General features: G+C 45.1%; 1 long non-coding RNA gene across 1 annotated transcript in view; it reads left to right on the top strand.

The window, feature by feature from the left end:
* Positions 1 to 13,405, top strand: part of LOC111843568 (uncharacterized) — a 20,829-nt gene extending 7,424 nt beyond the window's left edge. Inside the window, exon 4 of the long non-coding RNA XR_002838193.2 lies at positions 11,779 to 13,405. This is a non-coding gene — a long non-coding RNA (uncharacterized lncRNA). The remainder of the gene's footprint in view (positions 1 to 11,778) is intronic.
* The last annotated feature ends 14,301 nt before the right edge of the window (positions 13,406 to 27,706 follow it).

Raw genomic sequence — 27,706 nt, forward strand, 5'->3', positions numbered from 1 at the left:
ACACGAATTATTGCGTTGAGTTGTATAGCAAATACCCACGAATTTAGAGAGCAGAGTCTGACTTGCGAAAGTTTGGGAAATGGGCAGGATGTTTATACAATAATATACAAACATGCCTGCCGGACATCTTTAAAATAAAAATCAAATACATGTCCTGGTACTTCAAGCGAAGCCGCTCCTTTGCATAAAGAGGACATTTGTATCGGGAAATATCTCTGCGGTTGCTGTCGTTAAATCTCTAACTGGATTTCCAAATTCTGATTCGGTTTTATTTTTAAGCACCAGAGAAGCCGCCCACAGCTTCGCCGAGACTCCGTAGGGATCGTCTGCACGCGCTCTCCGATCCGTACCGCTCCTATACCAAAAGTCCTGCCTTACTTTAAAATACGGATAGCTCATTCAAAAGCTCAGGCTTTAAACAGTATAAAGAAAACAAATTCAGTTAACAGAGACGTAGAAAAATTATAAAATTAAATGATAAAATTGCCGCTGTCGGAATGTGATTCCAATTTAGATAAATAATTTTCAAAAGACTAATGTACTCTCGAATTACTGGATTACATGCTACAGGTTGATTAAAATTGTCATTGTCGAGTAATTGTTTTGAGATATTAAAGAACTCTACTATATTCAAAAGGTTCCTCATATATATATCGTTTATTAAAGTGACTTAAGGTATTTGAAAAATAAATATTACAAACAATATATTTATGCCACTCATACATACGATATCGAATTTAATATTAAATACGAACTTTCCATGAAATTTATTTTTGTGTGAATATCTAATACATTAACATCTACTGCGATGTTAATTCTGCTCTCCTGGATAACAGGTACGTTGTCGAGCAGTAGCTATAGATACATGCAGCAACGTGGTCTAACATCAGAACGCAAAACACAGCACCTGTATTTTAAGCTATGAAGAAAGTCGTTATGGTTTATACCGGTTTCTACACTGAAAGAGATTGGAAAGACATTTTTCGGAAGAACAGACCACCCACCGCGTACGAACACGGCTAGGCGGAGGCCAGCCTGCTCGTCCCTGCTTTTAATTAACGGTGATGACTTCATTCCAGGAGTCGCTTTTACCCACTTGACTATTTAAACTCGGTGATCTGCGCGGTGACCATCCTCTCTTTCCTTGACCTGCACTCTAGAGGAAATGTAGCCTAAAATTTCATAATAATACTACTAGTAGACGTGAGCCGTCAAACACGCGACTTTTATTCTCCAGGCTTTCTAAATAAGTTAGGCTAAATTATGAAATGTAAAAATAAAAAAAATAAATAAACAATGGTCACTTTCTATTAAAAACATTATTTAATCCGCCTGTTCATTTTTGCATTACGCCTTTTAGCGGTGATTTATCTTCATTTATTTAACCAGAAACATAAATATTTCGATAGTCGGCCTAAATTAAACATACATTTGAATTCCGTTTTAAATGATACAAAACCTGGCTGACACACACACACACACACACACACACACACACACATATATATATATATATATATATATATGTGTGTGTGTGTGTGTGTGTGTAATATATATATTATAATTTGGATTTTGCTCTGCTCACAAAATAAGCAACAACTGTTTTTTAACCGTTATAATTGTACATTATAGTTACATCATTTCAGTTATAGAAATACGTATATGTTACTATTCTGTCATTCTTTTTTATTCGAGGGTATTAATATTTTATAGCATAGCACTGAAACATTGTAGGGGCAATTAAAATGTATTTGTCTTGGGGCTGAATTATATCCCATTTGTTTTTTGATTGTTATCATTATAGGTACCTTGAGTGCAAAAATTAACTATTCCCATTGTTCCTTGGTTTCTGTCGGGTCTCGATTGCGTTTCTAGGTTCTTGTGCTGATGTACATGACAGGATAAGGTGCGAGGTCTTCCTCTGGTGTAATCGGCAGTCAGAAATCGGAGAAGACAGGAAAATCCTCGTCTCTTTTAGGAATCATTTAGCACAATGATAGGAATGGCTGGATGACATTTCTCGACGATTACACCTACCTAAATAACACTTTATTTATTCATAATTTCTGAACGAACTTTTTAAGAATAATAAAAAACCGAATACTTCACAATATAGCTTTTTAAACCACGTAGGCCTACTATACCTGTTATATTCGATACTTCTTTCGCTGACTGTAATATTAGTATAAGTTAAAGATGATAGATAGGCCTATCTGTATATTCTTCCTCTTATCTCCTCGACATTTTTGTAAACCTACAATAATTTAAATGAAATGTGCGAGTGATTAATAGTCTTACTAAGACTGCACACGGGCTGTGCGGGGTGTAAACATTCAGCACCTGAATGTTTACACGCCTGACGGTCCCAGCTCCAGATTTTCGGGCTACAACAGAAGACATCGCCACCTGTGTCTGTCGACGGCTGGTACAACAATTACTCAGTATATGTATTGTATATCTAGTTGGGACGGCTGTAAATGTGTAGCTGGAAAATGTGTGTGGCCTTATACATACGTATACATATATAGATACACACACATGTTTATATACTTTTTTTTCTATAGGCTATAGCGCATTTTCACAACATCACGTTGCCTCAAATGACTGTACATTATCCCTGCCGAAAACTCCCAGAGAGTAAGACAGAGGTGACAGAGGCAAAGAAAAACTCCCTAGTAGGAAGAAACCTTGGGAGGAACCAGACTCAAAGGGGGAGCCCAACCTCCTGGGGACGCAAAGGAAGTGCAAAATAGCTAATTCCCGATTTATAAAGTAAATCTGTGTGTAGTTCAGGTATAAATGCGGACGGTCCGGCTGATGTCGGAACAGGCAGGTGAGGAAGCTGCTTCCTCTGGCAGGATGGAGGGGTGGTCCGGTCCAGCAGTAAGGAGGTGAGGACGGCAGATGTGTGGGCAGGTTGGGCGGGAAGGCAGGGAACTGCCCACCTTCCGGAGCTCCAACACAGGGAACACAACACTGCATTAATACAAATCTGTGATAAATTGTTGAAATTGTATGAGGTATTTTGTAGCGAGGTATGGTGAGAAGTATATACAGTATAGGCTATATTAAACATTAATACTTGACGCATCACATCGATCACCTTGTTGGATTTAGCAGATATTTTAGTCACCATTAGTCATCTACATCTACTTATTTATGTATAGCACGTGCTACTATCAGAATGCTTGTGGACAGAAATAGTGTTTTTCTTGAGCATATTAATTACCGGCAGAGCCACGCATTGCGGCTATAGGGGTGAGAAACGTGGAACCGTTCCTTTGGTCTATAAATTGTGTTTTTAAATAATACCGCTTTATATATATATATAAATAACACAGACAGTGACCACAAAGGGAGCAAACAGACAAGGAAACACAGGGAAGTTTGACGACGGACGGCACACACACGGTGGGTAGTTTACACAGTATAAAGAGACAAGAGGGGATTGACACATGACAGAATCAAGGACACACACGACAATCGGGAACACAGCAAGTATTGACAGTAACACAATCACACACGCGGGCTATGGAAAGGCATGCTGGGATATGCTCCTAGGCTCAGCTATGCGGAGCCCATCTCATCAGCTACAATATGATTATTTTGTAAGCAATTCATGTAATTCGTAAGGATCATCGTTACCGAAGTCCTTTAACGCGTCCGTCTTCTCATACCTGGATCAGGTCGATGTCCGCTGATGGATTTCGTTCCTCTGTTACCTTCAGGAAAACAGCCCGGACATATAATCTCTGGATTTTAAAACGGAAGACATGGACCGAAAAAGTCCAGGAACCCCTGTAAATATGCTGCTTAAATTTGTATCTATTCAGGGAACCGATTATTCTCCAGAGAAAAATGCGCTGCAACACAGAAATGAAAGATTTGAACGGATATAATGGCATGCTTGGCTACAATGTATGCTGTTTGCTTATTGACTCACATAATACCGGTAAATGCCCTGAATTAAAGAAAGTAAACTAAATTATGTGCCGAAAGCCTAGCCTGTCTGTAGTCTAACGATAAAACCGTCCTGATGGAAAAAAAATCTTGATAATCAGTCTTCAATTGTATTTTTTTAAGACCCTGACCAGGACACGCATTCAGAAGATGGTTACATGTATGCGTGCATGCATGGATGGACTGATACCTTACAAGATAAATGGACAGAATTGAAGCTCAGGGACACTACTGTAAACTCACATCTTCAGAACCTTGGGTTCAATTCCTGCCGCCATTCCTGTGTATGTCCAGTTTGCATCTCCACATATTTGCATGGTTCCAAAGCATATGCTCAATCTAGTGTTTCTCAAGACAGTCCTTGGGGACCCCCAGACAGTTGCAGCCAATCAAGAACAACATATTCCAGGTACAGGTATGTTGGGGGCTGGGTGGACGGCTGGGGGTCCCTAAGAACTGGCTTAAGAAATACTGGCTTAGAGAAATGCTATTCCTTAGTGTATGATTGTGTGACGGACTGGCATCCAGTTTAGAGTGTCCCCTGCTGTGCAGTGTAATAGGCTGGCAACCTGTTCAGAGTGTACCCCTGCCTACAGTGACAGACTGACATCCTATTCAGTCTCCCTTGTCCTATGATAGACTGGCATCCTATTCAGCATATCCCCTGCTTTGTGCCCTGTGATAGACTGGCATCCTCTTCATAGTGTCCCCCGACTTATGATGGACTGGCATCCTGTCCACTGTGTCCCTTGCCTTGTGCTCTGTGTGTCTGGGACAGGCTCCAAGCTAACCGGCGCCCTCTACTGGATAAGTAGTTATGGACGAATGGATATGATGTAAATACAAAGCTACGCGGCTCTTTTTGAAGCTGTCCAGAGGGCCTTACACTATGAGAGAATGAAGCAGCCAGGACACAGGAGAATCTGGAACTCTCACTGTGGCCCTATCCTACACATTTAGGGTCTTCGGTCTTTAATCATACTGTTTTTTTAGGTTGTTAACACATATTGAAACGAATCTATTAAGTACTAAGTAGGTTAGCAGGACCAGCGCAGTCCCTCTGGGTCTTTATCTGTAAACCACACAGTAGCACGGCTCATTCATTCGTGCTTCGCAGCAGGAACATTAGCCCGGACCCACGGAGCCGGTTTTCCCCCAGATCATGTGTGTGTGTGTCTCCCAATTATAAGTTTTGTCGACAGGAGTCACGCAGCTGTATCCTTAATTCGAGCTAATTGAATGAAATTAAAGTGTAAATAAAGGGCTTTATAAAGTTTATTTATGCAAGGAATTCTGTAAAATATCAAGTGTTCTTATGTGAGTATTACTTGCATTACGTCTTTGTACACCAGCTGTTTGCAAACACAAAAGGTTAACATGTAAAAGACACGTAAAAAGCACATTCGTTTTCACTTACACACTGGTACATAAATCACAATTAATTTGTACCAACACGCTTTCATGTACTGAATTACACATTTAAAAACAACGAAATTACACAGGACTTGTGGTGTTAATTTGTGCTAATTTTCCAAAACAATAGAAATGTTTACAAATTATTTGAGTAGGACTCATTAAACTGCTTGAAAATAGTTGTTATTTAGTAGTTATTATCACAACAACACCAACAACGATGATAATAATAATAATAATAATAATAATAATAATAATAATAATCATCATCATCATCATTATTATTAATTATTCCATCTGTCGATCCTGGGTACGTTTCTCTAAAGCATAGTTGCTAACTTACGTACTTGGAATCATGCAACTGAACAGTTCCAGCTAGCGGGAGTTTTTTAGTGCATATCTGATTGTAAAAATCACGTAGGCCTACAAATTACTTATACGGGATTGCAAACAAAACGGCTTTTAATTTGTGATAATACCCATGTTACAACAATTGGATCATTATTTTTGCATTACAGAGCAGATTGTCAATCACGAAGAGAAATTCGAAAGCTAAGATTAGGCCCATGTTAAATTTCTAGGCGGAAATTTTTATTATTAAAATGGATTATTAACTGCGAGAATTAGGGTGTACGTGTAAAGAATACCGTCATGCTTAAATAAAAAATGAATACCAACAAAGAGAAAATAACCAACTAGCCTATTTAAAATGCACGGCGGACAATGTGCATATTGTCCATATAATAGGCTTAACGTATACGTATAGTTACATTAATTAGTATTTAATTGATTAACTCATTCTTCTAGATATAAGCAGTAATTAAATGAAGAGGTGACGGAACGCGTAACGATAGGATCCCGCGCAAATTAAGTGCTGGATATTTACGATAAGTTAATTACGAATAATTCCTACTAGCTGCGTTGTTGCTTTTTTTTCTAAGCGGTTCTTGTACCTTGATGCCCGTCAGTGTGCTTTGGCTGTGCATCTGTTGCTCGAGACCCCGACGTGAACGCACCATCTCAAACGGCGACACCGGCGTCGGCTTCCCGTCTATAACGTGCAAGTAAGGACCGGTCATAGTGGGGAACAGAAAAACGCTCCCGGGCTGAATAATATTGAAATGGGGTGTAATTTGTCGAGCTCGGCCGTCGTGTGATGTACAGACCGCTTTGCTGTTTCCGTTTCACTGACACATGGGAACTATGCGAGTGTCCAGAGAATACAGTTTGGAAACAGCTTGCAGATGAAAGTTCAAAGCGGAGCAGATCCTCCTTTCATCATTTAATAATTGTAATGAAGACCTTCTGATACACCACTCGCGTAAGTCTTATTCTTCTTTAGCTTGTATGTTTTCGTAGTGTCTCTGGAAAATGGAAGTTGTCTTTGTGGGTTGAAAAATGGAACCAGAAATCACTGGTCGTGGTGCGTAAGGAACTAATGGCTTCATTACTCTATAAGGAATTGCTGTTAATCCTTCGTGAATTTATCTAGATGCATTAATGTACACCCAGTTGTGATATAAAAATGGTAAAGTTGTTTTTTCCGTTCTGTGTTTTGTGTATTTTTTTTATCCATCCATCCATCCATTGACGACATACACTGTTAACCTCATGCAGTGTATCCTCTTCAAGGGTGCTGCTAGAAATTTTGGGCCCCATGAAAACATATCATATTGGGCCCCCAGACCAAACCAATTATGTTCTGAATTTTTATGGCCCCTGTCCTTGGAATTGTCTTAACTACCCCCCATAAAGCACCCCCCGATCTTGCGACGTGGCAGACAAATGTCTGAGGCTTCAGCATCACGGTGGTGGGTTTAGGTGGGGAGTGGGCTGTCTGCTTAGGGGGGAGGGGGCGGTCTGGGTGATCGTGCCCAGTATGTGGTGGCTCGCGTGAGCTCAGGAGCTTGGCAGTTTGTGACTGCAGAAGAGCTTCCTCTGCTCTGATGTAATGATGTAATGCCTTTGGACATTTCAGTCAAATCTTTAGCCCAGAATTTATTTTCTATTAATCACCATGCAGCATGTCTTTGATTTCCTGAGGCTGCTGAAGCTGCATCCTGTGCCCTGTTGTTTTCCTTTGCGTATCTCTGTGTGTGTTTGTGTGTGTGTATGTGCACGTGCGTGTCTGTATGTGAGTGTGCATGTGTGGTGTATATATTACGTTGTGGGGACCAAATGTCCCCACAATGTCATAAAAACCTGTTATCTTGATGCTGTAGGGACCACAAGGGGGAATTCAATTTTATAAAAATCTGTGACTGCAATCAAAAAACTAAAAATGCCAAAAGTCTTGGGGTGGGGGTTAAGGTTGTCATAGTTGGGATTAGCGTTTTCCCCATAGAAATGAATGGACGATACCCACAAAGACATGAAAATATGTGTGTCAGTGTGTGTGACAGATATGTGGTATATATGTTATACAGTATTTGCATTTCTGTTAATACTTCATTCATAACTGAACTACATGGCATTTTTTGGGTTAGTGTTACTGAATACCATGAATGTATGTATGAATGTATATACAGTACTTCTACACTTTTGAATATGACTGAAAAGTAATTAAGAAGTTATCCGTGGCATGTGTGTCATTTGTAGACAGAGAGAAGCTCTCGTGGGGGCTGTTATCAGGTAACACATAGTGGACAGGATTTCAATGTGTGTGAAGTGTTCAGGCTCTTTGGTCATCCCCCGAGGTTCTGCTGGGGACTCGGGTATCTGATTGGGGATGTGTGTGTATCTGAGGGAGGTGACACGGTGCTGCAATGAACTGCAGGACCACTGGTGTGGCATCAGAGGACGGCCTGCGGAGCCACGGTCACTGCCTTCAGCCACTCTGATTCTGATTCTCACTCTGGCCAGATCTCAGCAAGTGGGAGGATCAAACGGGATTTTCTCTTTGTACTCGTTCAAATGATAATAATTATACTTGTAAATTAACAAGTAAATGCCATTTTAAAGTAACATTTCGAAAAACTATGTGCCCTGTGGTCCTAACATGAAATGAACGGAGAAAAGGTGCAGTAGGATCTGTTATGATTGCTGAAACGCCCATGTGACTGTGAGCCAGTCACCCTGCAGAACCCAGAGCGCCAGTGGTCTGACGAGTTGAGCTACCAATCGAGACGCCCTGTCGGGCCTTTCTGCACATGTGCAGTTTCAGCAATCTCCCCTATCACCAATATGCCTGTGGAATTGGTTTGTTTGGCATTTCATTTCCGTATTGTTTTCTGTTTTTCATAAACACGTTGATGAAGTGCTGTCTGAAGTACTACAGAAAAGCACACAAAGTGCCCGAAATGTGCTGAACTGATATATGTAACTTTATACATTTTGCTTTAACCCAATTCAGCTTTAACGTGCTTTAACTATCTTCAGAGTTGGCTTTTAATGAATTTCAGTTAGTATTTTATTAGGGTGGCACAGTGGGTTGTCTTTCACCTCGAGGCTCTAGGTTTGAATCCCGCTTCCGCCTTGTGTGTTCTGATGGCATGTTCTCACTGTGCTGTGCAGGTTTCCTCCCAAGTCTCAAAGACCTGTGATCTTGTCTGAACACTCTGCACTGTGTGATTGTGTCTGTGCCCTTTGCACAGTCAGAGTGGCACCTATTTTTTACATGCTCCATTCAGAGGCCGGTTCTGAGTCTGGCTGTGACCCGGCTCAGCTACACGCTTCTGCCCCAGAGGCCGGTTCTGAGTCCTCCGCTGACCCTGCTTTACAGCCACCCACGACTTGTTTATATCCGCGAGGCTTGCTTCTTCCCTGATGTTCCCTTTAAAGGGCGCTGAGCTGCAGCCCACCTGCCCCCCCCCCACCCCCCGTGTCATCCTCACACGCTGGAAGCTGGCCAGACTGCGTCGACGGGCAGCTGTAATGGAAGCAGAGTGAAGTACAGCACAGCACAGTATACAGCAGTAAAAGAGAGTGAAGTTTGCTTTCGACCTTTTTTCCACGTTTGGGAGTGACTCTGCGTGGAAAGTCTCTCTGTTCTGGGAAGTTTTTTTTTTTCCCATAGGCTTTAATTCCATATAGGAAGACATTTATAGCTGCTGACCAGATCCATCTGGAGAAAGGCAATTGATAGTTGGTTTGTTATGGTCAATTTCACATAGCGGATCTGAAGTGAACCTTAAATTGTGATGCTGTGACATGTTTAGAAATACTGGGCTGATCAAAGTTCCCTAGTGGGATTCACACGTGTGATTCAACCATATTTATTTGCCTTTCCCAAGATATCTTAAGATGGCAGATACATTAAATGCAGAATCTGGTATCAAAGTTATGTAGCTTTGGTTGAGTGCAAATGGTGGCTTTAAAAACTGAGAGCTGATTGGATAGTGGGAGTAAGCATGTGACCAGGACCATATGTCTCCAGCATGGGCAGCATGAAGGTTGTGGTCTCCTGAAGGGACTGTCTGACCATGCCCTTTATGTTCTGACAAGTTTCTTAAAATAACATTTTATATGTATGTATGTGTGTGTGTGTGTGTGTGTGTGTGCGTGTGTGAGAGAGAGAGAGTCATGTATAGATTACATTGTGATGATCAAAGTGTTCTCACAATGGGATAAAGCCCCATTATTCTGACGTTGTGGGGAGATTATATGGTTAGAATAAGGGTACACCCTGGATGGGATGTCAGCCCATCATGTGTCACTCACATTCCACGGGAACATCAGAGACGCCCACGTCAGCCTACTTGCATGCCTTTGGACTGTAGGCAGCCACCTGAGTACCTGAAGGAAACACAGGGAGGAGCTGTACACACATACAGAGCTGTGGGAGCTGGGATCCAGATCCCCACCCGCAGAGGTGTGGGGCTGCAGAGCCCCCACTGAGCCACTGTGTGCGACAGACAAACACGTTTGTCAGGGTCTCTGCCGGCTCTTCGGCTTAATTTCCCTCAGCCGGCTCTCTGGACGTCCCTCGCCAAATATAGCTCAGAGTTTGGAGTGTCACTGAGATGCGTATCATGCATCTGAAATCTGAAAACGAAGGGAAATAACCTCTGGACAGGGTTGGAGAGGATTTTACACCAGGAATAAATATTTACAGGAATGAGGCTTTGCCATGTGCGACGCACATGATGCCGGGGATCCGCACACCATCGAAAGCAGCATGGAAATGAAATAACGTCTGTGTTTAATAACACCTTTCCCTGGACTGTACACTGTACACTGTACACTGTGCTTCCTTGTTCTTTTAACTAAAACACTGTGCTGTTTAACACCTCAATCTCACACAGTTCACTCAAGTAATATCCTAATACAATATACTGTAAGTACAAGTTCCAAACCCACCACTTTTTTTATCCTTGTCATTCAGCTTGGTTCATGTGTTTTCAAGCAAATTAGCATTCGGCAGCTATTGCTGCAAAACTGAGGAGATTTTTAGATGCTTGATTCCTTTACAGCTGGGGTCTTTTTACAGTTAGAGATACTTTTACAGAGAAGGGGGTGGGGCTCTCAGTAGAATTTGAGGTGGGGGTAAGGTGAACGTGAGAGTGCCGCAATCAAAAATGATTATCATAACTGCCAACTAGTCGAGCATGATTGTTTAAAAAAATAGCAACAAAACCATGTGGTGCCCAATCAGTGAGTCAGATTAGTGGGTTCTGCCGTTTCAGCCACACCCACGGCTAACTGGTGTGTAAGTCGGGCACAAGTACCTGCAATCTTCATGGATACAAATTGGTGGTAGAAAGAGTTCAGTGCCTTTTAGCCCCTTTTCCAACAATTCAGTTTGTCATCTTTCTTTCCTACTGGAGCTGTCTGGCCAGCCATAGGTGCTGTAACTGTGGCGTGGAAACCACTCAACTAGCTCAACTAACCATCAGTGGTTGGAGGCCAGGCTAAAACCTCAGTTAATTGCCAGCCAAAGGTGAGCTAGCGCTATAGCATAGAATGAAAGTGACATGCTAACAGCCTTGCCCCTGTTTAGCAGTCAAGCTAATAATTTAGCTATTTGCCAGTGGAAGGTGATGGAGCAGTGCAGCAGAAACTACTCTATATTTTACAGTCATCCTAAGAAATTCAGTCAGTGGTGGACAGCCTGCATGTTGTTTTCAGATCAGACAGAATCTAGGAATAATATATGGAGGACTGGATTGCAAAATGATCACTGTTTCCGACAGATATGGAAGGTTTGAATGTTCCAACGGCTGACAGACTTCTGATCGTAGGCCTGATGGGCGGAGATATTCTATTATTGTGTCTCCTCAGGGAACATTTATAATTTAGCGATTAAAACTCTCAGCCAATGAAATCTGCTGATTGAAAGGCTCTTGCTGACGTGATTGTGGCTTACATTACAAGGGTGAATTCTGCTTAAAATACTTCCTCAAAATGTTTGACCACAAATACTGGCAATTAACTTTCAGTGGAATTCATGGTCTCATAACTTTGCAGCTTTCTTCACGTGAGGAAGACCAGCGAGTCCAGCTTTTGACGCCCATTGATGCGGATGAGCTGAAGCAGGCTCGAGTCGGGGGTCACGGTCCAGCGGCGGCCTTCCTGTCGGGACTGAGCACGAGGCAAAATCTCAATGAAACCGTTTACATTACGGGCACTTTGTGTTAACTGTGCTTTAAGATAATGTCTTCCTGGGAGCCCCTCTTAGTACATGGAGGAAGTTAACAGCCAGTTGAGTTAATGAAGGCAAAATCACCCAGGCGCCACTAATTAGAGGCATCTAATGAGGTTTGACCTGCTACCGCTTGTGCATTAACTTGTTCAGGATTACCGAGACGCAGTTTGTGGGTGAAGGGCAAATCAGGTTTTCACCACCTGAAAAATGTAATTTTTCCCAAATTAAAACCTTTATAGGTAATTTTAGTGTCTACAGTGCATCAGACCTTGTTCATTTCTATTTGTTTTTTTTTTTTTTTTTTTTGCATTTATGTTTGGTAGTAATATAAATTGCAACTGTGCCGCCTGACTTTTCCGACTCATTTAAAATTAAACAAGCATCTACTACACCCAGACAAATGTTTGTCCTTCATATCAAGTTTATATATGCAATTTAAAAAAAAGTTTTATCATGGGTTTTACCAATGACATGGAGGAGTTTTATTTGTCAGTATTTGAGATTTTGAGATGAACTAACCTTCCCATGGCACCTTGAACTCGGGGTATTTTTATGATGTAACATCCTGTCCACTGTTTTCTGAAATTACTTCAAAATAAAAGCCCTATTTTCCCCAGTTGTCCCACCTAACAAAAGGCTTTTCTGTTATCTTAATGGTTCTAAATCCATTAACTTTTTAGGAGTTTGACAGTTTCAACCATAGGATTACGTCTAATTAATTTAATATTTAAATTACTTTACCAAATTAAATGGTTTTTTTGCTGTACACAAATGATCGCACCACTTGACATATCGTCAAAACTGTATATTATTTGAATGTATTGAAAATATATTCACATTAAAGATGTTTCAAACAATAATTTTAGGCATGTCACAGAATGTATCTGGTAAATGATTTTTTAAAAACTAGGACTCAAAATATTCATGTTCATTCCTCTGCATGCTGTACTGCGTCATTATTGCAGTGTATTTTCTGCATGAAGTACTGTGTGACTGTTGTGGTGTACTTTATCCAAGCGGTACTGCATTACTGTGGCAGTGTGCTTTCTTTCTGTGTAGGGCACTGCATGACTGTCTCAGTGTGCTTTTTTCTGTGTAGGGCACTGCATGACTGTCTCAGTGTGCTTTTGTCTGTGTAGGGTACTGCATGACTGTCTCAGTGTGCTTTTGTCTGTGTAGGGCACTGCATGACTGTCTCAGTGTGCTTTTGTCTGTGTAGGGCACTGCATGACTGTCTGTGTGCTTTTGTCTGTGTAGGGCACTGCATGACTGTCTGTGTGCTTTTGTCTGTGTAGGGCACTTCATGACTGTCTCAGTGTGCTTTCTGTCTGTGTAGGGTACTGCATGACTGTCTCAGTGTGCTTTTGTCTGTGTAGGGTACTGCATGACTGTCTCAGTGTGCTTTTGTCTGTGTAGGGTACTGCATGACTGTCTCAGTGTGCTTTTGTCTGTGTAGGGTACTGCATGACTGTCTCAGTGTGCTTTTGTCTGTGTAGGGCACTGCATGACTGTCTCAGTGTGCTTTTGTCTGTGTAGGGCACTGCATGACTGTCTCAGTGTGCTTTTGTCTGTGTAGGGTACTGCATGACTGTCTCAGTGTGCTTTTGTCTGTGTAGGGCACTGCATGACTGTCTCAGTGTGCTTTTGTCTGTGTAGGGCACTGTGTGACTGTTGCAGTGTGCTGACCATTCACTCTGCAGCCAGTCATCATGATGGGTTTCATCACCTATTAGAGGTCAGAGTTTAAGTCTCTGCTTTTTTCCCTCTGGAAACCCTACTTTTACAGTTGATCTTCCTCAGAGGATCTTTGTTTGCTACCATAATAATGTTTACAAAACCCACATTTTCCCACCACTACCATGATCACATAATTAATGCTTTCTTAATCTGGGGCCTTTTTGTTTAGTAAGATGCTTAAGAAAGCCCTTACTCGTTGGAAATGGACCACCTTTTTCTGCGGCCGGGGTCACACGAGTGAGGATCTTGAGGCTCATGCTTCGTGTCTATCGCCAGTGGAAACCCTGCGTCTGCTCTCCATGTTGCTCGCTCCCTGGAGGTAAGCTCTGCATGAGAATGGCTCCGGTCGGTGGAGCCTTCTGTGGGTGTCTTACCGAAATCCTGCAATGGAAAAAAGGCTCTGTTTTGTTTGCATGCTGACTCAGACGAATGGCATGCAGTCCTTACGTAGGCAGGCCACCGGGGAGATGTGCACGACGATCACGCAGAAGGACTTAAAAGCGTCTTTCTGCGGCTCGATGCCGCTTCCCACGTTTGGGAGACTCCAAGTGACGCCTCTCGCTGTGTCATCAAAGGGGTACGGACGGGGAAAAGGACACAGAGAGCTCGGGGGTGAAGAAGGCAGTGTGTCTGCTTTCTCTGGGACCGACTCTGTGTCCCTGTGACTCTGAGACTGGTATTAGCATCGGGGAATGGGACACTGAGTTTTAGCTCTGATCACATCTACTCAACTGGGCTTCACTGCACATATTGGCACGTAATAAGACTCCCCCAGAACCACGGTGTGGCATACAGGTTGTAGGTAAAGTCACAATGGGAAATTACAGCAGGGCTCACTGCAGGACGGTCTCACTGCAGGACGGTCTCACTGCAGGACGGTATCCTTGCTGACTGGGCTTGTCACTGGCTGGGCTCGTTGCTAACTGGGCTTGTCATCACTGGTTGGGCTTGTCACTGACCGGATTTATTGCTAACTGGGCTTTCCGTCTCTGACCAGGCTCGTCTGGCTGGATTGTTGCAGGCGAGGCTTGTCACAGGATGAGCGTCTCTTCCTTTCAAACTGGCAGTTAAGCCAAACAGACATACTTTCATGATTAGGTCCCTGATCATCAGGAGATGTTCTCCTCCCTGTGAGAAGCTGCAGTGATCATTTTTAAAATCTCAGTACTGGAAAAGATCCACTGTTTTTTCCAAGTTGCAAAAACAAAATTGAAATGTGTAGATATTATAGACTTTGTTTCATCCTGGCAGAAAAATATAAGTAGTTTGTCATGCATTTATGATTGAATAACCAAGCATTCTTTAAGACAAAATAACCATGTATTGTCTTAAGATAAATGCATATCATTGTGCTTTGATCAAATGTTAAAATAAATTGCATTCATTACAAAATGCATCCTTTTTGTGATCAAATTTTTATTAAAGAAAAACACTTATCACTGTATACAAAATGCATTTCAAATTATACAATTGAATGATCATTCCTGACTGAAATTCAGAGTTCATGTTTGTGCTGTGAAGCTAATGTAAACAAAGTATATTTTTATGCAAATTAAGCATATTTTCTTTACAATGCTATTTTTCTGGGAAGCCAGTGTTTCTGGAATCTGTAATTCAGGGGTAAATCTCGTTTTCACGAAGCTTTGTGACATATTTAGGGCAGTCCTGTAGGATTGGGCTGGTGGTGAAGGATGTAGAGCCAGGAGCAGAGGGTGAGCGACAGCCACAGTGCATCTGTGCCTGGGGTCTCTGGCCCTCTAATGTTTATAAATGAGATGTCAAAAGCAGACTTTAGAAGCCCTTTCTGGGCTGTCTGTGTACATCTTCCCATGTAACTGACACTCAGATCCGTCCCGACTTTTGACATCTTGACCCGATAATCTGGGGCATCACTTTTCTTCTTTAGCAGATTGTAAATACAGTCATTTATTCCTGGGAAGATTAACAGACAAGATGAGAGGACTGTCTGCTGTGGGTCATGATGTTAGACCTTTGGAGAGTGAAGGTGACTCTGTAGTGATCTTATTTCAAAGCCTAACCACAACCCCCCCACCCCACACACACACACACACACACACACACACAAACACACTTAGTCCCAGGTATTTCTCAGTAGCTCTGCTTCTGGGATTTTGCAGATCATAAACCCTCTTTTGAAATGTTTCTGGTTCTGCAGGGTTGTAGTCCTGGACATGGTCCTACTGTTTATCTGAATATGTTATTAAAATGCCCCCCCCCTCCCCCCGAATTGGCCCTGTCACTGTTACAGTCACATATGACCCGTGGGAAACCCCTTCAGGAGAATTATGCCTTTACATCACAGTGTAAGATTAGAGCTGACTCTGCTTGTAAACATTGCGGCGGAGCCCCTGTGCTCTTCACTCAGCGAGGCGCCGTCCGCAGGGCCGTGGGGCCCCAGGAGACAGGAGCCCGGGGTGGGCGTGCTTTCATGCGAGGGCCCCGGGGCCCCATCCCTGTGTGGTCCGTCCGGGACCGCGTGTGTGGTCCAGCTGCTGTGTTCATGCTGCCATTTACATTCATTTTCATCATTTTATGCTTTTGTCCAAAGTGACGTACAGTGAGGATCCGGGAGCAAGGTCAGCCGGCGCCACTGCAGCAGATGGGGTTAAGGGTCTTTCTCAAAGGCCTGATGGAGATATGATTACTGTCTGCCAGCAATGAACCCACAACATTCTGGATATGGCCACAGATCCCACAACCTGCTGAGCTACATAATGACCCAGAATATCTGCACTCTGTCAGTCCTTAGTGTGAAATGGTACGGTCATGGACAGTAACAATTACCAAGATCAATGTTTTTTGTTGGAAAGAATAATTTACAGCATATTAATTTCCAGTTTGGGTAACAAACTGAAGCACATTACACAGACCCATGGTAACCCTAACGTTGACCCTAACGCTGACCCTAACTCTAACCGTGACCCTCACCCCAAGCTCGGAAGGCCCCTCCCCTCAGCCACAGGGCTGCTGCTGGACCTTCAGCTGCCCATCATGAAGGAAGCTGCTGGATCTCAGTGTTTGCTTTTGACAAATTGATTTCTGTGCTGGCAGACGCCAGGGCAGCCCAGAGGGCGGGCCACGTTGACCTTTAACCTCTGAATTTAGACCCTGCGGGTGACTCTAGGCTACATTCCACCACAGCTGAAATTCCTGAGGTTTGTAAGGCTGTCGCATGAATTAAATGTGAAGCATGTGAGCAGTCCGCTAACATGGAGTTTTAATTTGTCTTTTTATTTGTGTAAATATGCTCAGTAAGATTCTGCCTAATTGATTCTGCCTTTGTGACTCATATTCTGATGGTTTTCAGTTGGGAATTTCAGAGGATTTTAAAGCATCCTTTATGGAAAATAAATGTATTAATGAAAGCAATCATCTTTAGCCAAGGGAAACTTTGAAAGATACTTTTCTGGTTCAAATTCAATTCATTAGTGCCCCAAGGCTCCTTTTGCAGCCATTACAGAATCAATTCATCTTGGGAACAACAGATACTAATCCTCCATGGTGGCTAGAAGGATTATGAGTCATTTCTCTTGCAGAACATTAGTCCGGTTACTATGCGTTGCTGGCGGAGGAAATCGTGTCCTGACTCCCTCCTCTAAAACTCCCCAAAATGGCTCAGTAGTATTCAGGTCTGCTGACTGTGCCGGTCATGGGAGATCTTCAGCTTCATGTTCATCAAACCACTCGGTCACCAGTCCTGCATGGTGTGTATTGGTGCATTATCACCCTAATGCACGGCACCACCTTCAGGGTACAATGTTCGAACCACTGCATGAACATGGTCCGCCAGAATGGTTCGGTCGTCCATGGCAGTGAAGTGCCCATCTAGGATGAGTAGTGGGCCTAGGGAATGCCATGATATTGTAGCCCAAAACCATCACTGATCCCCCCCCCCCGCGCGCTGCACTCTGTGTATGCAGTGGTGCGGGTGGTGAGCCTCTTTGGGGCTTCTGCACACCGTAACCCCCCCCGGATGTGGGAAAGACTGTGAAAGTGGACTGATCAGAGAACAATACATGTTTCACATTTTCCACAGCCAAAGCTTTGCACTGCTGGCACCAAATAGCGAATAGCTGGTCTTCCTCATAACTCTGAGCTGGGTGGGTATTTCTGCTCCGCCTGCTTGTGCTGATGTGACAGGAAGACAATAGCAGAGTGGAGGAGAGAGAGCGCAGACTGAAAACGAGTCCGACCAAAGTATAGGCAGGGGAAACTTTTATCGTTTTGGTTGTATTTTGGCAGTTTATACATTACATAATGTATAAACTGCAGGTTGCTGATGTGACAGGAAGACAGTAGCAGAGTGGAGGAGAGAGAGCGCAGACTGAAAACGAGTCTGACCAAAGTATAGGCAGGGGAAACTTTTATCATTTTGGTTGTATTTTGGCAGTTTGTACATTACATAATGTAACACTAATAACAGGGCTGTATCTTTCAGCGTATAATAGTATTAATAACTATATACAGTTACACATCGCTTAACGACTTTCAACACAACATTCAAGCATATATACGCCCAAAGTCCAAGGTCCCATAAGGTTAAAACAGAGTTTAAAGATTCTGGTGGGAGTGGGACACAGCAGACATAAGCGAACACAGTAAATTGCATGTAGCCAGTTTAAAAAGTGACTGGCCTGCCGTGTAATGGTACAGTACGTACTTTTATAGCACCAATAACTCATAATACAATAATAAACATGTATTTTACACATTTATTTGCTGTATTGTAATCTTTGTCATTAATGTATATTCTCTCCGTATGTGTGTATATCTGTATATGTGTGTTCTGTCCAATCTGTGTCTAGTCTGCTCCAGTGGGTGTCCAGGCTCCTGTGTCACCCCCAACCCCCCGATCCTGGTCTGCTGCCCACATGTCCAGCTCCCAACCAGACTGGCCACTGTTACACACCCCATTTACCAGTGAAACCAGGCAGTGTGGAGAAGGTCTGCCCTAAATAGGCCTTTTGTTTGGGGGAGGGCTGACGTCCATCCAGGAATAACAGGAGCAGACAGGGCTGTGGGCACCACGTCCTGTTACACCCCACTATGTACCCATATGTCCTGCCCATTGTCCTGTATTCTGCCACATTCAGACACATCATGCTGCATCCCGCTGTGTCCCCTGTGTCCCACCACATCTTGCAGTGTCCCACCACATCCCGCAGTGTCCTGCCCATTCCCCTGTCTCATTCCACATCCTGCTGTGTCCCACCACATCCCGCAGTGTCCTGCCCATTCCCCTGTCTCATTCCACATCCTGCTGTGTCCCACCACATCCCGCAGTGTCCTGCCCATCCCCCTGTCTCATTCCACATCCTGCTGTGTCCCACCACATCCCGCAGTGTCCTGCCCATTCCCCTGTGTCCTTCCACATCCTGCTGTGTCCTGCCATGTCTTGCCCATTGTATTGTTTCCCGCCATGTCCTGCTGTATTCCTTGTGTCCTGCCACATCCTGTAGTGTCCTGCCACATCCCCTTATGTCCTGCCACATCCCCCTGTGTTCCACCTCATTCTGCAGTATCTTGCTCTGTGTTCTGCCACTTCCCGCCGCATGTCACCATGCCTCCCTGTGTCCTACTATGTCCCACTATGTCCTGCTGTGTCCCCCTACATCCCACCAAATCGCTCTGTGTCCTGTTATGTTGTCCTACATCCCATTACTGAGTCACATCACTGTGTCCCATTACTGAATCATGTTACTGTGTCCTGTTATTAGTTGCATTACTATGTTACTCTGTCCATTACTGTGTTGTGTTACTATGTTACAGTGTTACTGTTTCCTCTTTGGAGTTGCATTATTCTGTTCCGTTACTGTGTCCCATTGCCAAGTCCTGTTACCGGAATGTGTTCTTGGGCTTCTTGCGAACAGGCAGATGTTCGCTCACCTCGAAAGTGCCGATATAATCTTGTGATTAACATCTTCCACATCCATTCCTGGGTGTGCTTACCACCCTAAAATTTAATTGCTGGATGAATGGAGATTTTTGCATGTGCATCTGAAGCATGATGAGCACCTTTTAAGTGACTGACCAGCATTCTTGAGGGGAAATCATACAAAATCATAGAAACAGTTGATTTTCTTCTGGACAAAAAAACAGGCTGTGAGGTGAAAGTCAGGCGTCAAGATAAATAGTACAGATACCTTCAGGAGTGCTGCTTGTCATTTAAGCGCCCCCTCCAGTCTAGACAGGAAAGACCTGGCTCGACCACGGACAGCCAAGGGATTGTCAGCAGGTATCTCCGGGAGTTATTTCAGTGCCGCAGAGTTCCTGTGGTGATGGCTGTTTGTTTATGCTAGTAGTTTATTAATTTACACATAGCTGCGCCATATGTGTGCTATGAAAATATGTACTAATTCCTGTCTGAAAATGGCCTGTAGGTTTCAGACCTTGAAGCCTTGCATCTATATCAGAAAGGTATGACAGAGATGTTTTACTAGTCAGTCCGCATTTAAGCTATAGTGAAAGTAAATCACCGCTCTACTGTGTGTGTATATGTGTCAAAGAAGAGCATGATGGGATACGTGAAAAGAGGCATTCCAATGTACCTCAAATCATACTTGTACATGGAAAAAACAGCATAATTTAATTTTCATCTGATTATTCCAGAGGGTGGCAGCTACATGGATCCCTGTGGCTGGTGAAGCATCGCTACCTCCAGCTCTGCTGGGTGACCGGGAGCTGGTGTTATAAAGCAGTAGCACAGGAACTGAAAGCTGGGAGGTGAGGACATGGCTGGGCGTGTGTGCCGGGGGCTGCCCTCTCCGAAAACGCTCCGGGGGAAAAGCGGCTCATGCAAATCCCACAAAAGTCCTTTTTCCCCTGAATATTCTGGGGTGAATGTGGCCCTTTAAATAAACAAGCCTGTGTGTCAGAGTGTGGTCGGGGATGTGCTGAAGAAGGGTTGCTTTTCCTTCGTAAGACAGTACCAGGCTGGCCTCTAGGGGGTGCTATAGTCAGCAGTAACAGCAGCGCTAGAGAGGGGCTCCCCTCCTTTGCATGCCAGGACCAGGCTGGCCTCTAGGGGGTGCTATAGTCAGCAATAACAGCTCAGCAGTACCGCTCCAGAAAAATCCAGCTGCTCCAGCTTGGAGAACCGTCCCGTTTTCATAAAATAAACATGCGGCCACAGATGGATTTGGCTTGGTCTTACTACTGGACGGCACCAGCTCTGCGGACAATTCTGTCCTCTCTGTTTACAGAGTTGCTCCAGTTTCCATATGCCGATTCTGGGAATTTAAATCTGTGTCTGCAACATGCCTGTGTAGTGTCAGCAGAAAAAAGCCTGTCACGTGCTCCATATATATATATCAATTCAGTACTGCCAACATGGGCTACACTCATTTGAAGACTGATTTGATTTGATTCAGTAAAAAGACAGTTATTTCATTTATGGTTACCATGTCTGGCTCGCACAAACACACGCTGCCATCGGCGATGAGGGTGGCCAATATCCCCCCCTTGGCTCTGCTGAGTGTCATGGCTGTCACTGTACCCCCCCCCAACCACTGCTGCCACGGGGGTTCATGTCTCTCCTGTTGAAATGAGCAGGATGTGTAGCTAATCTAAAGCAGCCCCCCTTTCCCCCCACTGCCCCCAGCAGGAACACACAGCTGCTCCGCGTCCCACTCAGACAGCCATAAGTGGGTCTGGCGTGCTCTGACAGCCTCTGCTCCCTGACTGAGCTCCTGTGGCACTTTGCCGGTCAGCTCCAGAGCTCCTCAGCAGCCAGGTTCCTCAGCAGCCAGGTTCCTCAGCAGCCAGGTTCCTCAGCTCCGGGGCTCCTCAGTTCCCGGGCTCCTCAGTTCCTGGGCTCCTCAGTTCCCGGGCTCCTCTGTTCCTCAGCTATTGGGCTCCTCAGCTCCAGAGCTCCTCAGTTTGCTTTTTCAGGGTGGGGTCTGTAGGAATGAGTAATACCAAAGAAAGGGAGAGCCCTCAGGAAGACACAGCAGTGAAATAATTCCGGCAGGTGAGCAAATGGCGCCCCCTGTGTCTCAGTCGCTCTGCTTATTGAGTTATTTTGAAAAGGCACCTCTCACTTGGGACTCCCCCCCCACCCCCATCACCAATGTCCCTATGGGATTCTGATGAAATAATGTGGATCATTATCTCTCTGCCGGTGGCGCTGCTTCTGTCCACACTGGGGTCACAAGGGGCTTTCTGGTAATGCCCTCTAGGTCGGGGAGGAAACAGGGGCCCCGGGGCACCAACCCCATACCGGGGATGGGCGGGGGGGGGGGGGGGGGGGGGGTTACTGCTGCTGTGATCGGCTGCTCTCTACAAGAAGTCCCTTTGACTTTTAAAATGTTATCATTTCTGTGCCTAATTGCCTGTAATTCGTCTGCTGGAAGAAGGGCACCCCTCAACCCCCACCCCCCCCGGGTAACCAGAGCCCTGAGACGCTGGGGGGGGGAGACTCATGTGTGGTGTAGGATGGGTGTCGCTTAGAGACAGACACCCCAGCGGGACGCCCATTTCTGAAGAATGCCTTTCTAAAACCCGCAGATCCCGCCGTGTGATTCCCTTTATCCAGTGACTGGTTCTCATGGGGCACGCTGATGTTTGAGACAGAAGGTGGCGCTCTTTCACTCCTCCCGTGTTCTGTCCTGCTGTCCTCCTGTCGTCCTGTCCTGAGCTCCCTACGAGGCCCCATGCTCCCTGACTGGCTGATGCCAGTGTTGTTTTGAAACACGAACACACCTCAGTTGTTTTTGATAATTATTTGAGATATGAGCCTTAAATACCTGTCTTGTAGTAGCAGAGATAAATGAGACATTGCCATGGCGACACTGAGGAGCAGCCCTGACAGGAAGTGAGGCGGAGCCCCCAGTGGGCACGGGGATTAATTACTGGTGTTAATGTGAACCATGCCAGTGGCAGTGGTTAGGCATGTCCCCTGGGCCTCACTGCCGTCGGACGTGGTTCCGCGGCCAGGGAAACAACACTGGGCATTGTGAGGCTTCCGGAATCATCCTCTATGCACAGTTGGGTGGGGGGGGGGGGGGGGGGACTCACAGGTTGTCAGAGGTCACACGGTTAACATAAGCCAATTACCGAAATGGTTAAGGGGGAGACAGGAAGCACAATATTTACCAGGAGCCTGGAACGGCTTTACCACACACCAAGAAATGGGGTGAAAATTATCCTGAATTTTCCAAAACCCACTATAGTGGTTCTGCGTTTGATTGAATATAGCTGTGTATTGTGGTATGTGTCTGCTGCCCCGAAGTTTGGGAGGTAATTACTTGGTATAATATGTCAGGAGATGCTTAAGTTACACTAACATTTAGATGGATTCCAAAGTCCATCTAACTGACCATCTTTTCTTGCTGGCTTTTTAGTCTGATGTAGGGTTTCGTTCAACATATTTGTGTTTTTGCTAAAACATTAACATTTTTTGTAAGGTAATAATGTGGAGGACAGACAGACAAAAAGTCACCCTAGGAGGCTTTACAGTGCCCCCTAGTGGCAAAATAGCACTTTGAATGGCTTTGTGTAAGGCTGTAGCTGTAACTGGTGCTGTTTTGGATGACTGGACTGGTAGGTAAGTGCAGTCTCTGATGCACCTTCTATGGCCAGGCGCATTAGTAAACATCTCGGGAGTGTTCCAGCATGCTTCTCCTCCATCAGCGGAAAGCTTGGACCCTGTCTTTTCCATCTGTTCCATGAAACAAATACTTTTTGCTTTGAGGCTCATTTCTCCATCCTAGCAACTGAGATGGAGATGACCTGGGGGTGTCGAGAGGCCGGGACGAGCAGCCACGCATTATTTGAGAAGTCTGACCTTAAAGGAACTGCTGAAGCCTGCAGCCAAACATGGGAGAGACATATGCATGGCAGCTGAGCACGCGTGAGGCATGTTCAGAGCAGCCGAACATAGCAGAGGCCTGTTCAGGGCAACCGAACATAGTAGAGGCCTGTTCAGGGCAGCCGAACATAGGAGAGGCCTGTTCAGGGCAGCCGAACATAGGAGAGGCCTGTTCAGGGCAGCCGAACATAGCAGAGGCCTGTTCAGGGCAGCCGAACATAGCAGAGGCCTGTTCAGGGCAGCCGAACATAGGAGAGGCCTGTTCAGGGCAGCCGAACATAGCAGAGGCCTGTTCAGGGCAGCCGAACATAGGAGAGGCCTGTTCAGGGCAGCCGAACATAGCAGAGGCCTGTTCAGGGCAGACGAACATAGGAGAGGCCTGTTCAGGGCAGACGAACATAGGAGAGGCCTGTTCAGGGCAGCCGAACATAGCAGAGGCCTGTTCAGGGCAGCCGAACATAGCAGAGGCCTGTTCAGGGCAGCCGAACATAGCAGAGGCCTGTTCAGGGCAGACGAACATAGGAGAGGCCTGTTCAGGGCAGCCGAACATAGCAGAGGCCTGTTCAGGGCAGCCGGACATAGGAGAGGCCTGTTCAGGGCAGCCGAACATAGCAGAGGCCTGTTCAGGGCAGCCGAACATAGCAGAGGCCTGTTCAGGGCAGCCGAACATAGCAGAGGCCTGTTCAGGGCAGACGAACATAGGAGAGGCCTGTTCAGGGCAGACGAACATAGCAGAGGCCTGTTCAGGGCAGCCGAACATAGCAGAGGCCTGTTCAGGGCAGCCGAACACAGCAGAGGCCTGTTTAGGGCAGTTGAACGTGAGAGAGGTGTGTTCAGGGTAGTCAAGCATGAGAGAGGTGTGTTCAGGGCAGCTGTACGTGCGAGGGGCCTGTTCAGGGCAGCCGAATGTGGAAGTGGTGTGTTCAGGACAGCGGGGCATGAGAGAGGCATGTTCAGGGCAGTCAAACACGGGTTCAGAACTGCAACATCAGGTGACAGAAAGCTGGGACCATAAGGGGAATATACCAGATGGGGACTCTGTTAATACTGTATGTTAAAAAGTCAAAATCTGAGTATCTTTTACTGTCAACTTCAGATATATAATGCGTGGGTCAGACACTGAAGTGACACATTGGTTTCAGTGGCCAAGGTGCAAATTTGAAGGTAACAAACCGAATATAAATACTCAGACATATAAACATGACATTTCAAGGTGTGGATCTTAAGACAAAAGTTTATTGGTGGGGAAAGATTGTGCAAATTGGCATGGAAGCAGACTGTGTGATGGATTTCATTTCAGAATGATCACACATACCTCACTCGTGGAGATAGAAGATGCTCTTACTGTTTCCATAATAATCCATAATGCTAAATGACATCCCATAATGGCAGCGTTTGGGGGATTCGCCCCGTGGCTCGTCCGTCTTCGTCACTCCGGCCGTGGGGGTGATCTCCAGGTCAGGGGGGGCATCATCCTGCTGAGGGTGACGCCCTCAGGGGCTCAGGTTGATGGATGCGGCTGCCCCCCCCCCCCCCCCGCATTTAATCTTACTGTGCTATGAAACATCTTTTCAGTTAGCACCTTTTGTTTATATTTAAGTTAATTGTCTAGTTACAAAAATCAAATGAATACATAATTGTGTGTGTGTGTGTGTGTGAGAGGAGGTGTATTTACTGAAAACCGTTACCTTGTGGGGACATTTTTTAGGTCCCCACTATACAAACCTCTAAATTCTAAAAACCTGTGAATGCAATTAAAAAACCTACAATAGCCAAAAGCCTTGTATTTTGCCTGGTTAATTATGTTTAAGGTGACGGCTGTGTAGGGGTTAAGGTTAGGGCTGGGTAAGGTTAGGGTTGTCACAGTTAGGGTTAGGGTTATGCCCTTAGAAATGAATGGAGAGTCCCCACAAAGATATAGAGGAGTGCGTGTGAGTGTGTCTGTGTCTCCATGCCGGGGTAAGGGGATGGATGCAGGAACGGCTGCCCCTCTGACCAGGGTGCCCTAGGTTTCCTGTTGCCTCAGGACTGGCTTGTTTTATAATGGCTCCTTTCTCCTCAGATCGGACATAAGAAAGGTGCTCGCTCTTCTCCTGGTCTCCCCCTTCCTACCTCCTGCCGGGCAGGGGAAGCGCAGCACCCTGCTGGGCTTTGGGGGCTCCGAACGTGAGAGTCGGAGCCCCGGCCAGCAGAGAAGCATCATCCCCGAGGTCAGGCAACCCTCTAACCAGCCCCAGATGTGGCCTAATTAGCGGGCCTGCAAGACGCTGTGGCCACGCCGCTCTTGGAGACCACGCCCTGCCTTTGGGTCGGTCCGTGATGGCTGACGCAGAAGCAGAGGGACAAAGAGCCCAGTGTGAGCAAGGGCCGGGCCCCTGAGCACTTACGGGTCACGGCAAATGGAGCGACCGGTGCGAGGCAGGGCCAGCGAGGGCCAAACCATTTATCTGGCTGCACGTTCACGGGTAGTCCGGGCAGCTTTCAAATGTGAGAGAGAATTTTAATTATTTTTTTATATGTATATTTTGAAAACCAATACACAGCCCTACTAAAGTATGGTAGCAGGACAGAATAGTTTGTTATTCCCACTCTGACTGGCACTGCAGTGAGGTGCAGTGTCCATGCAGTGTGGCACAATATTAATGCAGTGAGGTACAGGATCTGTGCAGTGAGGTACAGTATCCGTGCAGTGGGGTACAGTATCATTGCAGTGAAGTACAGTATCTGTGCCCAAAAAGCCTGTACTCTGCATTTCTCCCATCCACAGAGCCTCACAAGAAGCTGTGATCTTAGTTAGCTGTTCCTGCCATTACCCTTACCTGTCCTCTTTTGAACTCTCATATGCCTCCCATTATGTTATGCGGATTATAGTGGAAAGTTCTAAAAATTCTCTATCAGCTACTCAGCATTGTATGGAGTCCCTAAAAGGACATTAGCAAGCAAATAAATCCTTTGAAACTTTCTGGTGCTCACATGACACTGTGAAGGATTTTTTTTGTTTGCCAATGTCCCTCTAGGGGCTCCGTAGCATGGAATCTACCTGGAATGTTCTGAAAATGGGTACATTTGAAAATGTCATTACCCAGGTCACAAAAGCAAAGTTTGAAGAGAAAAATAGGTCTTTTCCATTTACTTTAGGCATAAACAATTGGGAAATAACACTTTCTGCCCAGGAACAAGAAAAAGTTTACATTTTGCTAAATAGCGTAATCAGATCTGGTGACTGTGCAGACCGTGGAAGATGTTCAGCTTCACTTTCATGTTCATCAAACCACTTTGTCACCAGTCTTGCTGTGTGTATTGGTGCATTATCATCCTGATGCACAGCACCACCTTCAGGGTACAATGTTCAAACCACTGGATGAACATGGTCCTCCAGAATGGTTCGGTAGTCCTTGACAGTGATTGGCCTTTTTAGAGTAGTGGGCCTAGGGAATGCCATGATATTCCAGCCCAAACCATCAGTGATCCATTCTGGGTACACAGCGTGCAGGATGGGGTTACCGTGGTGCTTCTCCACACCGTAACTCTCCTAGATGTGGGAACGACAGGGAAGGTGGACTCACCAGACAGCACGTTTCACATTGTCTACAGCCCAAGATTTGCACCACTGAAGCAGACATCTGACACTCCTGATTGGAGCTCCTGATGAATAATTTTGGTGGAAACAGAACAGTCGAGGTGCACATTTGTCTGAGTTGGGCAGGTGTGGTTTTATGATTTTTGGATACAATCCGGATTAGTACCCGGACATCTTTCAGACAAATTCCTCTTGCATCCATAGTTACTCCTGTTGGATGTGGTCCGTCTGTTGTGGTGATATGTCCACATTACACTGGATACTGTGGCTCTCCACACAGCACAAAGACTTGTTGTCCTGGTCAGAGACGCACCAGCAAGACACGCTCCAACAATTTGTCCTCTTTTTAACTCTCTTATGTCTCCCATTATGTTATGTGGATTACAATATTTTATTTACAGCCGTGCTTTTGCCTTGGTAATTCAACCTTTACACTCTGCTCTTACTGATGGAATGTGCAATCAGTGAAGATTGGCCACCATCTATAGGTGCAAATCTTAAAACACTGTTGGCCAGTGTTTCAGTTTCATTGTCCAATACCTGTAAGACTGGCCTCTTAAAAGTTATTTCATAGCAGAATGAAAATCACAGGCTGTAAAGTTAA

The sequence above is a fragment of the Paramormyrops kingsleyae genome, chromosome 13 (assembly GCF_048594095.1).
Source record: "Paramormyrops kingsleyae isolate MSU_618 chromosome 13, PKINGS_0.4, whole genome shotgun sequence".
In the NCBI taxonomy this organism is placed as follows: domain Eukaryota; kingdom Metazoa; phylum Chordata; class Actinopteri; order Osteoglossiformes; family Mormyridae; genus Paramormyrops; species Paramormyrops kingsleyae.